This window comes from Elephas maximus, chromosome 10 (genome assembly GCF_024166365.1).
Source record: "Elephas maximus indicus isolate mEleMax1 chromosome 10, mEleMax1 primary haplotype, whole genome shotgun sequence".
Lineage (NCBI taxonomy): Eukaryota > Metazoa > Chordata > Mammalia > Proboscidea > Elephantidae > Elephas > Elephas maximus.
The window spans coordinates 22,770,722-22,785,503 of NC_064828.1; positions in this window are offsets into that span (position 1 = coordinate 22,770,722).

The window sequence follows — 14,782 nt, forward strand, 5'->3', positions numbered from 1 at the left end:
ATCCCACTTTGGTAAGTGGCATCTGGGGTCTTAAAAGCTTGTGAGCAGCCATCCGAGGTGCATCAGTTGGTGCTACCCCACTCGGAGCAAAGGAGAATGAAGAACACCAAAGACACAAGGAAAATATTAGCCCAAGAGACCAAAGGTCCACATAAGCCGGAGACTCTACCAGCCAGAGAGCAGAAGAACTAGATGGTGGCCAGCTACCACCACCGACTGTCCTGACAGGGAACACAACAGAGAATGAGAAAAGTGTGGAGCAGAACTCAAATTTGTGTAGTGAAATCAGACTTAATGTCTAACAAGAGACTGGAGGAACCCCTGAAACTATGGCCCCTGGATGCTCTGTTAACCCAGAACGGAAATCATTCCCGAAGGCCACTGTTCAGACAGAGAATAGACAGGACTATGAAACAAAAAACAAAAGACCTGAGGAGTATGCTTCTTGGTTAGTCAGATATATGAGACCAAATGGGTGGCTTCTGTCTGGAGGCAAGGTAAGAAGGCAGTAAGGGACAGGAACTGGCTGAAGGACACAGGGAACCTGGTATAGAAAGGGGAAGTGTGCTGTCACATTGTGGGGATTGCAACTAATGCTACAAAACAGTGTGTGTATAAATTTTTGTATGAGAAATTAACTTGAGCTGTGAACTTTCACTAAAGCAAAATAAGAAAAAAAAACTGCCACTTTTTTTCCAAAAAGTGAGTACCAGTTTACACTCTTGCAGTATATTACCTGTTAACATCTGTCGCCATTGAGTCAATTCCAACTCATAGCAACTCTATAGGACACAGTACATGGGGTTTTGGAACCCCCATGGGGTTTCCAAAGAGTAGCTCGTGGATTCAAACTGCTAACCTTTTGGTTAGCAGCTGAGCTTTTAACCACTGTGCCGCCAGGGTTCTTTTGCAGTATACAGAGTGTCAGTTTTATTTCATCCTCAAGAATATTCATGATCTTTTTTTAAGTTCACCCTTTAATAAGTAAAAAGTATATCATTTAAGTTTTCATTTAACAGTGAAAAAGTATTTACTGCCCATTGTTTTTTTTCATTTGCTTTACAGAGAGCAAGACTTTCCCCTCAATGAAACAAGCACAATACTGTTAACGTGAGGTAAAAGACAGCTGGATTAGTCCCTCTGCTGGAGATATCTCTTGTAAAGACAGCCTGGGTGCCTAATGTTCCCTCATTACTCATCCTTGAACTAAGGCATTAAAATGTGAAAGCAATCCGTCAAATTAGTGTTTGTCATTAGTATTAATTTTAGCTCCAATTAATGCATGGGATTAATTTCCTCCTGGCCAATCACATAGGCCAATCCTGATGGATAGAAAAAGAAAAGTCAGCTAAGACTTGTTGAGAAGAAAGAAAAAGTCAGGTGTGGGCTGGTTGGGAAATGGGCTAATACGAATGACGTAAGGTATAACAACAACAACAATAGAAAAACCAAAGCCATTGCCACTGAGTCGATTCTGCCTCATAGAGACCCTATAGGACAGAGTAGAACTGCCTCATAGTGTTTCCAAGGAGCAGCTGGTGGATTCAAACAGTCAACCAGTTAGCAGCCGAGCTGTTAGCCACAGTGCCACCAGGGCTCTGAGGTAAGGTATAATGAGACCCAAATCAGGAAGACCACGAGGAGCTTCATACCAACAAGAAATCCAAAAGCAACCCTGCTGCTGTGGAGTTGATTCCGACTCATAGTGACCCTATAGGACAGAGTAGAATGATTCCACAGGCCCACAGGGTTTCCAAGGCTGTAATCGTTACGGAAGCAGACTGCCACATCTTTCTCCTTCAGGGCAGCTGGTGGCTTCAAACCCCTGACCTTTCAGTTAGCAGCCAAGTTCTTAACCATTGCACTACCAGGGCTCTTTATCAAGGAGAAAGGGATGACCAAGGGGAAGATGGGATGGTAGAGACGTATGGGAGGATGAGTGGTTTTAACACAAGTTTAACAGCTTCAGCATTTTGGTTAGGAGAACCTGTGTTCACTTGCATGTGGAAAGACTCACTGCGCTCCCATCTATCCTTAAGTCCCTTCTGTAAAATGGATTCTGATAGCAGGAGATCAAGACTGTGATTGAGGGGGGTATGAGCACTTCAGGAGCTGTGCATAGGTGATTTGTGGCATATACAATATCCCCTAGGACAAAAGTCAGGTGATAAAACTGGCAAAAGCCACATTTGTAGCGAGGACCATGAGGAGCAGGGTTGAGGTGGGGAGGCTTACCTATTTTCATCACTGAGGCACCAGAATCTTGACAGCAGTGGTCAAGGAGGACTCACTCAGTCCAGAGAGCTCAGTACAACACTGGCAAAGCACTTAGCACTGTGCCTAGCACAATGCTTGAAAGATACCATCTGTGATTAAAAAAAAAAAAAGATTACACACCTTTTTTATTGTATGTATTTACTTTGTCAATGGTTACCTTAGTAACAGCTTGTATGATTGTCTCTGTGCTCCTTTAGATCTCCGTTTCCCTCTATTTCCTTAATCTAAACACATTATCCCTTCCTCCCTTTCAGCATTCTGCATTCACTTTGTGGCCTTAGGAAGATTGTTTTTATTCCCAATTTTAACAGAAAGAATTCCCTGATTTGGATCTGGGCTTAAAAATGGATTCTGAATTCCCAAATTATTGTGTACCTTCTCCCATCTCACCCCCATACTAGAACACTTCCTATGTAGCACCATCAAGCATTGATCCTCTCCAAAGCACCCAGAAATAAATAAAAATAGGGATTGGCAGATAGAAGTGTTTCAGAAGTATACTGATGTCTACAGCTCACATTGAAATAAATAAAAATTAAAATGAACTGATGAATGGATAGATGTATAGATATGTGATGAAGCAAATACAGCAAAATGTTTCCTGTATAATCTAGGTGGTGGCTGTCTTAGTCAGCTAGTGTTGCTATAACAGAAATGCCACAAGTGGATGGCTTTAACAAAGAGAAGTTTATTTCCTCACAGTAAAGTAGGCTAAAAGTCCAAATTCAGGGCATCGGCTCCAGGGGAAGGCTTTCTGTTTTTGTCAGGCTTCTCATCTGTCTTCCCCCTGACTAGGAGCTTCTCGCACAGGGATCCCAGGTCCAAACGATGCACCCTCCTCCCAGCACTATTTTCTCCATGGTATGAGGTCCCCTGTCTGTTTGCTTCTCTCTTTTATATCTCAAGAGATTGCCTCAAGACACAATCCAATCTTGTAGATTGAGTCCTGCCTCACTAACACAACCACCACCCATCCTCCCTCATTAACATCATAGAGGCAGGATTTACAACACGTAGGAAAATCATGCCATACCGGCCCAGCCAAATTGATACACACATTTTTGGGGGGACATAATTCAATCCATGACAGTGACTATATGGATGTTCACTGCATAATTCTTTCTTCATTTCTGTACATTTGAAAATTTTTATAAAATGCTGGAAGGAGAGGGGAAGAAGGGTAGCCAGCTATGTTTTATTTGCTTGACTAGTCTGCTAAAAATCAGGAAATATAATAAAATCCATACTTTTATCTTCCAGTAAAAATCTAAATCGAGCAACATTAAACCCACATGCCAAAGTAGATGTCATTGAGTAATGGCTGCTTTCTCAAGGTCTCCAAAGTCCTCACCACTTCCTACTCTATTGCCTATGTCCTCCATGAGTCACTCATTCAGGTTTCCTGACTAAGACTCTCATAGACATCTGATTTGCAACCTCTGTTGTAAAGATGCAGGTGTCAATAGACAATGGAATGATTACTTACTTCATTAAATTATTCATCCCACAATTCCTTTGCCAGAGGTTTTTGACATGAAGTTTTAAAAGTTCTCCCTCGGAGATGTCTATAACTTTCCTGAAATCGTATGTAAAACATTGTGCCTTTGTCCTTATGTTCAGTCTTCTGGGAATAAAGTTCAAAGCTTTTTACTAGGTTCTCAAACAGATGCATGATTTAAAAAGAATTTAGAACTACTATGTTTTTATAACCTAAAGAGTTGTACTAATATGTTTTAACCCATCCCATTAATGATTCAAATTACAAAAAGGCCTTCCACATTCTTACCATGGGACACATGTTATCACTGGATGGTAAAGCACCTGTCTGTACTTTCCCAACCCAGAATGAGTCAGAGATCTCTATGTATGGGTGTAGTGGAGTATGTGTCTAGAATGTAAGGTGAGATTTACTGAAGATGAAGGACCTGCATGTGTATAGTCTCCAAACACGCTTCATGATCCCAGTGTTAGAAGCCTACTCCATGGGCATACATAAAGGTTGGTGATCTCCAGGAAGCTCTCTATTTTATGGGTACACAACTTCAACAGACCAAATTATTTTGGTGAATATTAACAGTTTCAAAATTATCTCCCACTCCATTTCAAGTCCTATTTCTAAGAAGAGCCAATAGTACCTTGCTTCCCATTTAAAGCTTGATACCAGGATTTTCTGGGATTTGTGTAGGTAATGATAGTTTGTTATCCTAAGTCATCTCTTGATGTCTGATCTCTCTCTCCATTCCAGAATGTGAGAAAAGATAGCTGGTAACATAGTTAGCCTTCCCTTTTCACATTGGACGTTTCTTCCATCAGCCTAATCTTTGCATAATCCTGAATGAACACAAACACAAGTTGGAAATGGATTTCATTAAAAAAAATATGTGTTATCGGCATAACATATTTCATTAATGTGCTGTCTCTGCAGCTCAGAGCAAATAAGACTCATTCCCTTACTAAAGGAACATTTGCTATGAACACTAATGCCTTGTTGTTTGTATAACTTACAAGAAAAAGAAATCCTTAAGATTCTATAATATTAGAAACATAACTTCTTGCTAAAAATTATTGTATGGATTACTGTTTTAGTCATCTAGTGCTGCTATAACAGAAATACCACAAGTGGATGGCTTTAAAAAAAAAGTGAAATTTATTCTTTCACAGTCTAGTACGTTACAAGTCCAAATTCAGGGCATCAACTCCAGAGGAAGGCTTTCTCTGTCGGCTCTGGAGGAAGATCCTTGTCATCCATCTTCTCTTGGCCTGGGAACATCTCAACATAGGAATCTCAGGTGCAAAGGACACGCTCTGCTCCCAGTGCTGTTTTCTGGGTGGTATGAGGTCCCCCACTCTCTGCTAGCTTCCCTTTCCTTTCATCTCTTGAGAGAGAAAAAGTGGTGCAGGCCACACCCCAGGAAAATTCCCTTTACATTGGGTCAGGGATGTGACCTGGTAAGGGTGTTACAATCCCGCCCTAATCCTCTTTAACGTAAAATAACAATCACAAAATGGAGGACAGCCACAGAATACGGGGAATCATAGCCTAACCAAGTTAATAAACACATTTTGGGGGGGGACATAATTCACTCCATGACAATTACCAAAACTTTAATTTTCCTAGCTTTGAGGCTTTGCTTTTCAAGATTCTCCTTAAACCCTTTTCTCACAACGGTTGGTCGCTCTGACCCTGATCTCATGCACATCCCTCCCATCCAAGGGGGTGCTCAGGCATCTGAGGCCAGCAAAGTTTTTTGGATTCTGGCATTGGGTGTGGTTATGTTGGGGGCAAGGCACAGAACCAAAGGCACGTCCAGAAGCAAAGCAAGCATCCTGATCAAGCAGAGGTCTACTGGGAACATCAGTCAAACATCTCTGGCAGAGAGGGAGAGAGTAAGGAGCAAACAACAGCAGGATGGAAGGTAGAGGTGTATGGAAGGTGGAAGTAGGGATTTAGAGAGGTTCTTTCAGGCACTCCAGAGGTTTCTCTTAGGGAAGAGAGAGCTGTAAGGGGTGTGCAGCTCGGTCACACATAGAGCTTTCATATTGATACTTTCTAGGCCTTGAGGTATTAATTGACTCAATTAATCAGTATTTGCCATCTCTCCATTTCTGCTCTCCGTGCTATATCGTATTAAATGCTCCAATTTTGTCACTGGCAATCCTCTGAGTAATTCCATCTCATCACTTCTAACCTCATTGGGTATACCTGAAAACAAAGAACCTGTTACCGTTGAGTCGATGTCAACTCTAGCAACCCTATAGGACAAAGTAGGACTAACCACATCCATAAAAATCAGAGTCTGGAGTCACACATAGGTGGTGCATTCAAGAACAGAAAATTCGTTTTTCCAGAGTTATGCCAGTGGCAGAGCCAAGACAAAAACTTCTACATTAAATTTAAATATAACTTTTAAGAAGTGACTCTCCTTTGCTTCAATGTTCTTGAAGAGCCAGTGTAAATTCAACAAACTAATAAGATTCCAATACACTATTCCATCTAAAGTTTATGGTTATGAGTCAGACACTCAGAGGGGCCTTTTGATATAGGTACCAACTATTTCTGTAAATTCCATAGAAATGCCATCCCACATTATTCATCTACCAACTTGGGAACTGAGGCCAGTGAAAACTCAGAACAAAGCTAATAGATAACCACAAGTGACCCAGATTTTATCACCTGAGCTGGCGCCCACAACCTCCCTGTCTCCAACATGTCAGCTACTTAGCAGAGAACTCCTTCTTAGTTAAGCTCTCATTTTTCATATTCTCAATCAAAGTCAAGCAAAAGCAAGAAGATGAACCTAGACAAGATTTCTCAACCTCGATACTATTGACATTTGGGGCTGGATAATTCTTTGCTGTGGGGGGCTGTCCCATGCAATGCAGGGTTTTCATCAGCATCCTTGGCCTCTACCCACCCGCCGTTGTGAAAACTAAAATGTCTCTAGACACTGTCAAATGCCCTATGAGTGAGAAATCATGAGTTCTCCAACATTAATTGTATTATTTACTCTCATGCCAACTCTTTAAAACTCAGCAAAATTTGACATAAGGCCATAGGACTAGGACTTGAGCAGGGGGTCTTCAATTTCCAAGACTGGGGTTCTACCCACTACACCACTAAAAAAAACAGCTGCCCCAAAAAGAGTACTGAAATGCTATTGGCCCAAAGTTCTTCAGATTTTTCTCTTCAGTTCTAATCCTGCTTTATAGGCACCAGAACCCACATTAAATCCTTCCAGCTTGCTCTCTTCTTGATTGTACTTACTATTTAGTAACTCAGCGTCACCTCACATAACCCAATTCACACACCAACAGATATGACTCCTACTTACTGAATTTTTGGATGGATTTCACAACAGATTTTCTTCAGGGCAAGCTGTTTAGTTTAGCTTTTCTCATTTAACACAGAAGCGTCTAATGCCTGGATACTAGAGTCACATGAGGTGCGAGGATGTTCCTAGCCAGGAAGAAACAATGCTAACTACTGAGCTGGAACTTTTGATTCCCTGGGGGTAAGGGAAAACAGGAGCACCAGCAAGGCACACCTAACAGGGATCTGATCTTTTCTTTCATCCATACTTGTTACGGAGTAAACCAACAGGTAACTTAGCTTTCTATTGCAGTGAAAGGAAAATGCATTTGCTCTTGCAATTGAAAGGCCAGCTGTTTTACTAAACATGATCATTAGCAAAAATGCCTTTCATTGTGTGGCATCAGTTCTCAAGTGGTATATCTCAAAGGATTTTTTTTTTTTTTAAAGCAGGTTTACACCTGGAGCAGAGCTAGGGCTAAGGTGACCAGATGTCTCTGCCAAGTCGTCTGGATTTATTGTCTTCCTTAGTCCAGCCATCTGGCTCCTATGCTAGAGCAGAGACTCACTGGCTCCTTTCCAGGAGGCACATGACTTGCATACCCATATCTTACTCTGTTCTAGAATAGGGGAGGGGGAGAGGAGATGAATTGATAGGAAGATGGTCTTCACCCTTAGAATTTCTTTTCCTTTCAAGTTTTATTTTAAAGATTTGCATATCATTACAATTAGTTCATCATGATTATTTAAACTATAAGACCAAGGATAGAGACTTAAGGTGCTTTATGTAGAAGTCTATGTAAAATATATTTCCATTCAGGGAAATAGTAGGGATGGGGAGGAAGCTCCTTGTTTTTCTTTTGTTCCCAATATTTTCCCTCCATAAGCCAATTGACTTATCTTTTTTTTTTATTAACTTTTATTAAGCTTCAAGTGAACGTTTACAAATCCAATCAGTCTGTCACATATAAGTTTACATACATCTCACTCCTTACTCCCACTTGCTCTCCCCTTCTTGAGTCAGCCCTTTCAGTCTCTCCTTTCGTGACAATTTTGCCGGCTTCTCTCTCTCTCTATCCTCCCATCCCCCCTCCAGACAAGAGTTGCCAACACAATCTCAAGTGTCCACCTGATATAATTAGCTCACTCTTCATCAGCGTCTCTCTCCCACCCGCTGACCAGTCCCTTTCATGTCTGATGAGTTGTCCTCGGGGATGGTTCCTGTCCTGTGCCAACAGAAGGTCTGGGGACCATGGCCGCCGGGATTCCTCTAGTCTCAGTCAGACCATTAAGTTTGGTCTTTTTATGAGAATTTGGGGTCTGTATCCCACTGACCTCCTGCTCCCTCAGAGGTCCTCTGCTGTGCTCCCTGTCAGGGCAGTCATCAATTGTGGCCGGGCACCAACTAGTTCTTCTGGTCTCAGGATGATGTAGGTCTCTGGTTCACGTGGCCCTTTCTGTCTCTTGGGCTCTTAGTTGTCGTGTGGCCTTGGTGTTCTTCATTTTCCTTTGCTCCAGGTGGGTCGAGACCAATTGATGCATCTTAGATGGCCGCTTGTTAGCATTTAAGACCCCAGACGCCACATTTCAAAGTGGGATGCAGAATGATTTCATAATAGAATTATTTTGTCAATTGACTTAGAAGTCCCCGCAAACCATGGTCCCCAGACCCCCGCCCTTGCTCCGCTGACCTTTGAAGCATTCATTTTATCCCGGAAACTTCTTTGCTTTTGGTCCAGTCCAATTGAGCTGACCTTCCATGTATTGAGTGTTGTCTTTCCCTTCACCTAAAGCATTTCTTATCTACTGATTAATCAATAAAAAACCCTCTCCCACCCTCCCTCCCTCCCCCCCTCGTAACCACAAAAGTATGTGTTCTTCTCAGGTTTACTATTACTCAAGATCTTATAATAGTGGTCTTATACAATATTTGTCCTTTTGCCTCTGACTAATTTCGCTCAGCATAATGCCTTCCAGGTTCCTCCATGTTATGAAATGTTTCACAGATTCGTCACTGTTCTTTATCGATGCGTAGCATTCCACTGTGTGAATATACCACAATTTATTTACCCATTCATCCGTTGATGGACACCTTGGTTGTTTCCAACTTTTTGCTATTGTAAACAGAGCTGCAATAAACATGGGTGTGCATATATCTGTTTGTATGAAGGCTCTTGTATCTCTAGGGTATATTCCCAGGAGTGGGATTTCTGGGTTGTATGGTAGTTCTATTTCTAACTGTTTAAGACAACGCCAGATAGATTTCCAAAGTGGTTGTACCATTTTACATTCCCACCAGCAGTGTATAAGAGTTCCAATTTCTCCACAGCCTCTCCAGCATTTATTATTTTGTGTTTTTTGGATTAATGCCAGCCTTGCTGGTGTGAGATGGAATCTCATCGTAGTTTTAATTTGCATTTCTCTAATGGCTAATGATCGAGAGCATTTTCTCATGTATCTGTTGGCTGCCTGAATATCTTCTTTAGTGAAATGTGTGTTCATATCCTTTGCCCACTTTTTGATTGGGTTGTTTGTCTTTTTGTGGTTGAGTTTTGACAGAATTATGTAGATTTTAGAGATCAGGCGCTGGTCGGAGATGTCATAGCTGAAAATTCTTTCCCAGTCTGTAGGTGGTCTTTTTACTCTTTTGGTGAAGTCTTCAGATGAGCATAGGTGTTTGATTTTTAGGACCTGCCAGTTATCGGGTTTCTCTTTGTCATTTTTGGTAATGTTTTGTATTCTGTTTATGCCTTGTATTAGGGCTCCTAGGGTTGTCCCAATTTTTTCTTCCATGATCTTTATCGTTTTAGTCTTTATGTTTAGGTCTTTGATCCACTTGGAGTTAGTTTTTGTGCATGGTGTAAGGTATGGGTCCTGTTTCATTTTTTTGCAAATGAATATCCAGTTATGCCAGCACCATTTGTTAAAAAGGCTTTCTTTTCCCCCAATTAATTGACACTGGTCCTTTGTCAAATATCAGCTGCTCATACGTGGATGGATCTATGTCCGGGTTCTCAATTCTGTTCCATTGGTCTATGTGCCTGTTGTTGTACCAGTACCAGGCTGCTTTGACTACTGTGGCTGTATAATAGGTTCTGAAGTCAGGTAGAGTGAGGCCTCCCACTTTCTTCTTCTTTTTCAGTAGTGCTTTGCTTATCCAGGGCTTCTTTCCCTTCCATATGAAATTGGTGATTGGTTTCTCTATCCCCTTAAAATATGACATTGGAATTTGGATCGGAAGTGCGTTAAATGTATAGATGGCTTTTGGTAGAATAGACATTTTTACTATGTTAAGTCTTCCTATCCATGAGCAAGGTATGTTTTTCCACTTAAGTATGTCCTTTTGAATTTCTTGTAGTAGAGCTTTGTAGTTTTCTTTATATAGGTCTTTTACATCCTTGGTAAGATTTATTCCTAAGTATCTTATCTTCTTGGGGGCTACTGTGAATGGTATTGATTTGGTGATTTCCACTTCGGTGTTCTTTTTGTTGATGTAGAGGAATCCAAGTGATTTTTGTATGTTTATTTTATAACCTGAGACTCTGCCAAACTCTTCTATTAGTTTCAGTAGTTTTCTGGAGGATTCCTTAGGGTTTTCTGTGTATATAATCATGTCATCTGCAAATAGTGATAACTTTACTTTTTCCTTGCCAATCCGGATAACTTTTATTTCTTTGTCTAGCCTAATTGCCCTGGCTAGGACTTCCAGCACGATGTTGAATAAGAGTGGTGATAAAGGGCATCCTTGTCTGGTTCCCGTTCTCAAGGGAAATGCTTTCAGGTTCTCTCCATTTAGAGTGATATTGGCTGTTGGCTTTGCATAGATGCCCTTTATTATGTTGAGGAATTTTCCTTCAATTCCTATTTTGGTAAGAGTTTTTATCATAAATGGGTGTTGGACTTTGTCAAATGCCTTTCCTGCATCTATTGATAAGATCATGTGGTTTTTGTCTTTTGTTTTATTTATGTGATGGATTACATTAATGGTTTTTCTGATATTAAACCAGCCTTGCATAGCTGGTTAAATCCCACTTGATCATGGTGAATTATTTTTTTGATGTGTTGTTGGATTCTATTGGCTAGAACTTTGTTGAGGACTTTTGCATCAATGTTCATGAGGGATATAGGTCTATAATTTTCTTTTTTTGTAATGTCTTTACCTGGTTTTGGTATCATGGAGATGGTGGCTTCATAGAATGAATTGGGTAGTATTCCGTCATTGTCTATGCTTTGGAATACCTTCAGAAGTAGTGGTGTTAACTCTTCTCTGAAAGTTTGGTAGAACTCTGCAGTGAAGCCGTCCGGGCCAGGGCTTTTTTTTGTTGGAAGTTTTTTGATTACCGTTTCAATCTCTTTTTTTGTTATGGGTCTATTTAGTTGTTCTACTTCTGAATGTGTTAGTTTAGGTAGGTAGTGTTTTTCCAGGAATTCATCCATTTCTTCTAGGTTTTCAAATTTGTTAGAGTACAATTTTTCATAATAATCTGAAATGATTCTTTTAATTTCATTTGGTTCTGTTGTGATGTGGTCCTTCTCGTTTCTTATTCGGGTTATTTGTTTCCTTTCCTGTATTTCTTTAGTCAGTCTAGCCAATGGTTTATCAATTTTGTTAATTTTTTCGAAGAACCTGCTTTTGGCTTTGTTAATTCTTTCAATTGTTTTTCTGTTCTCTAATTCATTTAGTTCAGCTCTAATTTTTATTATTTGTTTTCTTCTGGTGCCTGATGGATTCTTTTGTTGCTCACTTTCTATTTGTTCAAGTTGTAGGGACAGTTGTCTGATTTTGGCTCTTTCTTCTTTTTGTATGTGTGCATTTATCGATATAAATTGGCCTCTGAGCACTGCTTTTGCTGTGTCCCAGAGGTTTTGATAGGAAGTATTTTCATTCTCGTTGCTTTCTATGAATTTCCTTATTCCCTCCTTGATGTCTTCTATAACCCAGTCTTTTTTCAGGAGGGTATTGTTCATTTTCCAAGTATTTGATTTCTTTTCCCTAGTTTTTCTGTTATTGATCTCTAGTTTTATTGCCTTGTGGTCTGAGAAGATGCTTTGTAATATTTCGATGTTTTGGACTCTGCAAAGGTTTGTTTTATGACCTAATATGTGGTCTATTCTAGAGAATGTTCCATGTGCGCTAGAAAAAAAAGTATATTTTGCAGCAGTTGGGTGGAGAGTTCTGTATAAGTCAATGAGGTCTAGTTGGTTGATTGTTGTAATTAGATCTTCCGTGTCTCTATTGAGCTTCTTACTGGATGTCCTGTCCTTCTCCGAAAGTGGTGTGTTGGAGTCTCCTACTATAATTGTGGAGGTATCTATCTCACTTTTCAATTCTGTTAAAGTTTGATTTATGTATCTTGCAGCCCTGTCATTGGGTGCATAAATATTTAATATGGTTATGTCTTCCTGATCAATTGTCCCTTTTATCATTATATAGTGTCCTTCTTTATCCTTTGGGGTGGATTTAAGTCTAAAGTCTATTTTGTCAGAAATTAATATTGCTACTCCTCTTCTTTTTTGCTTATTGTTTGCTTGATATATTTTTTTCCATCTTTTGAGTTTTAGTTTGTTTGTGTCTCTAAGTCTAAGGTGTGTCTCTTGTAGGCAGCATATAGATGGATCGTGTTTCTTTATCCAGTCTGTGACTCTCTGTCTCTTTATTGGTGCATTTAGTCCATTTACATTCAGAGTAATTATAGATAAATAAGTTCTTAGTGCTGTCATTTTGATGCCTTTTTATGTGTGTTGTTGACAATTTCATTTTTCCACATACTTTTTTGTGCTGAGGCGTTTTTCTTAGTAAATTGTGAGATCCTCATTTTCATAGTGTTTGACTTTATGTTAGTTGAGTCGTTACATTTTTCTTGGCTTTTATCTTGAGTTATAGAGTTGTTATACCTTTTTGTGGTTACCTTATTATTTACCCCTATTTTTCTAAGTAAAAACTTATATTGTTCTATATCGCCTTCTATCACTCTCCATATGGCAGTTCAACGCCTCCTGTATTTAGTCCCTCTTTTTGATTATTGTGATCTTTTACCTATTGACTTCCATGATTCCCTGTTATGTGTATTTTTTTTTAATTAATCTTAATTTGTTTGTTTTTGTGATTTCCCTATTTGAGTTGCTATCAGGACGTTCTGTTTTGTGACCTTGTGTTGTGCTGATATCTGATATTATTGGTTCTCTGACCAAACAATATCCTTTAGTATTTCTTGTAGCTTTGGTTTGGTTTTTGCAAATTCTCTAAACTTGTGTTTATCTGTAAATATCTTAATTTCGCCTTCATATTTCAGAGAGAGTTTTGCCGGATATATGATCCTTGGCTGGCAGTTTTTCTCCTTCAGTGTTCTGTATATGTCGTCCCATTCCCTTCTTGCCTGCATGGTTTCTGCTGAGTAGTCTGAACTTATTCTTATTGATTCTCCCTTGAAGGAAACTTTTCTTTTCTCCCTGGCTGCTTTTAAAATTTTATGTTTATCTTTGGTTTTGGTGAGTTTGATGATAATATGTCTTGGTGTTTTTCTTTTTGGATCAATCTTAAATGGGGTTCGATGAGCATCTTGGATAGATACCCTTTCGTCTTTCATGATGTCAGGGAAGTTTTGTGTCAGGAGTTCTTCAACTATTTTCTCTGTGTTTTCTGTCCCCCCTCCCTGTTCTGGGACTCTAATCACCCGCAGGTTATCCTTCTTGATAGAGTCCCACATGATTCTTAGGGTTTCTTCATTTTTTTTTAATTCTTTTATCTGATTTTTTTTCAGCTATGTTGGTGTCGATTCCCTGGTCCTCCAGATGTCCCAGTCTGCATTCTAATTGCTCGAGTCTGCTCCTCTGACTTCCTATTGCATTGTCTAATTCTGTAATTTTATTGTTAATCTTTTGGATTTCTACATGCTGTCTCTCTATGGATTCTTGCAACTTATGAATTTTTCCAGTATGTTCTTGAATAATCTTTTTGAGTTCTTCAACAGTTTTATCAGTGTGTTGCTTGGCTTTTTCTGCAGTTTGCCTTATTTCATTTGTGATGTCTTGAAGCATTCTGTAAATTAGTTTTTTATATTCTGTATCTGATAATTCCAGGACTGTATCTTCATTTGGGAGAGATTTTGATTCTTTTGTTTGGGGGGTTGGAGAAGCTGTCATGGTCTGCTTCTTTAAGTGGTTTGATATGGATTGTTGTCTCCGAGCCATCACTGGGAAACTAGTTTTTCCAGAAAATCCGCTAAAAAAAAAAATGCAGTCAGATCCCTATCAGAGTTCTCCCTCTGGCTCAGGCTATTCGGATGTTAATGAAGCCGCCTGGGGAGGGTGGGGGAGGGAACAGAGAGATAGGAGAGTAGCACCTCAGAATATAGCCAGAGTTGCTTGTCTTGCTTGGAATGACTATTATATCTGAGATTCCCGGGGGGTGTGTCGCCTATGTGTGCTGGCTGTGTGGAGATTGCCCCCGGGGGGTCTGGCCCGCTGGAGTCAAGGTCAGATCCTCCGCTTCCAGCCCCACGCCCAGCGTCAAGGCTCCCCTACTGGGACGGTGCACTCTCGACTCCAAAATCAGTTGCTGCCTCCTGGGGACTTCTCGTCCCTCCAGCCGCGTTGCCGTGCCGCCTCCGCGAACCAGTTGGGCCGCCTCCCGGGGTTAGTTCAGTTGGGTGGAGCAGCTCCCGGTGCTTGTGCCGTGACCGAGTGTCCCGGCTG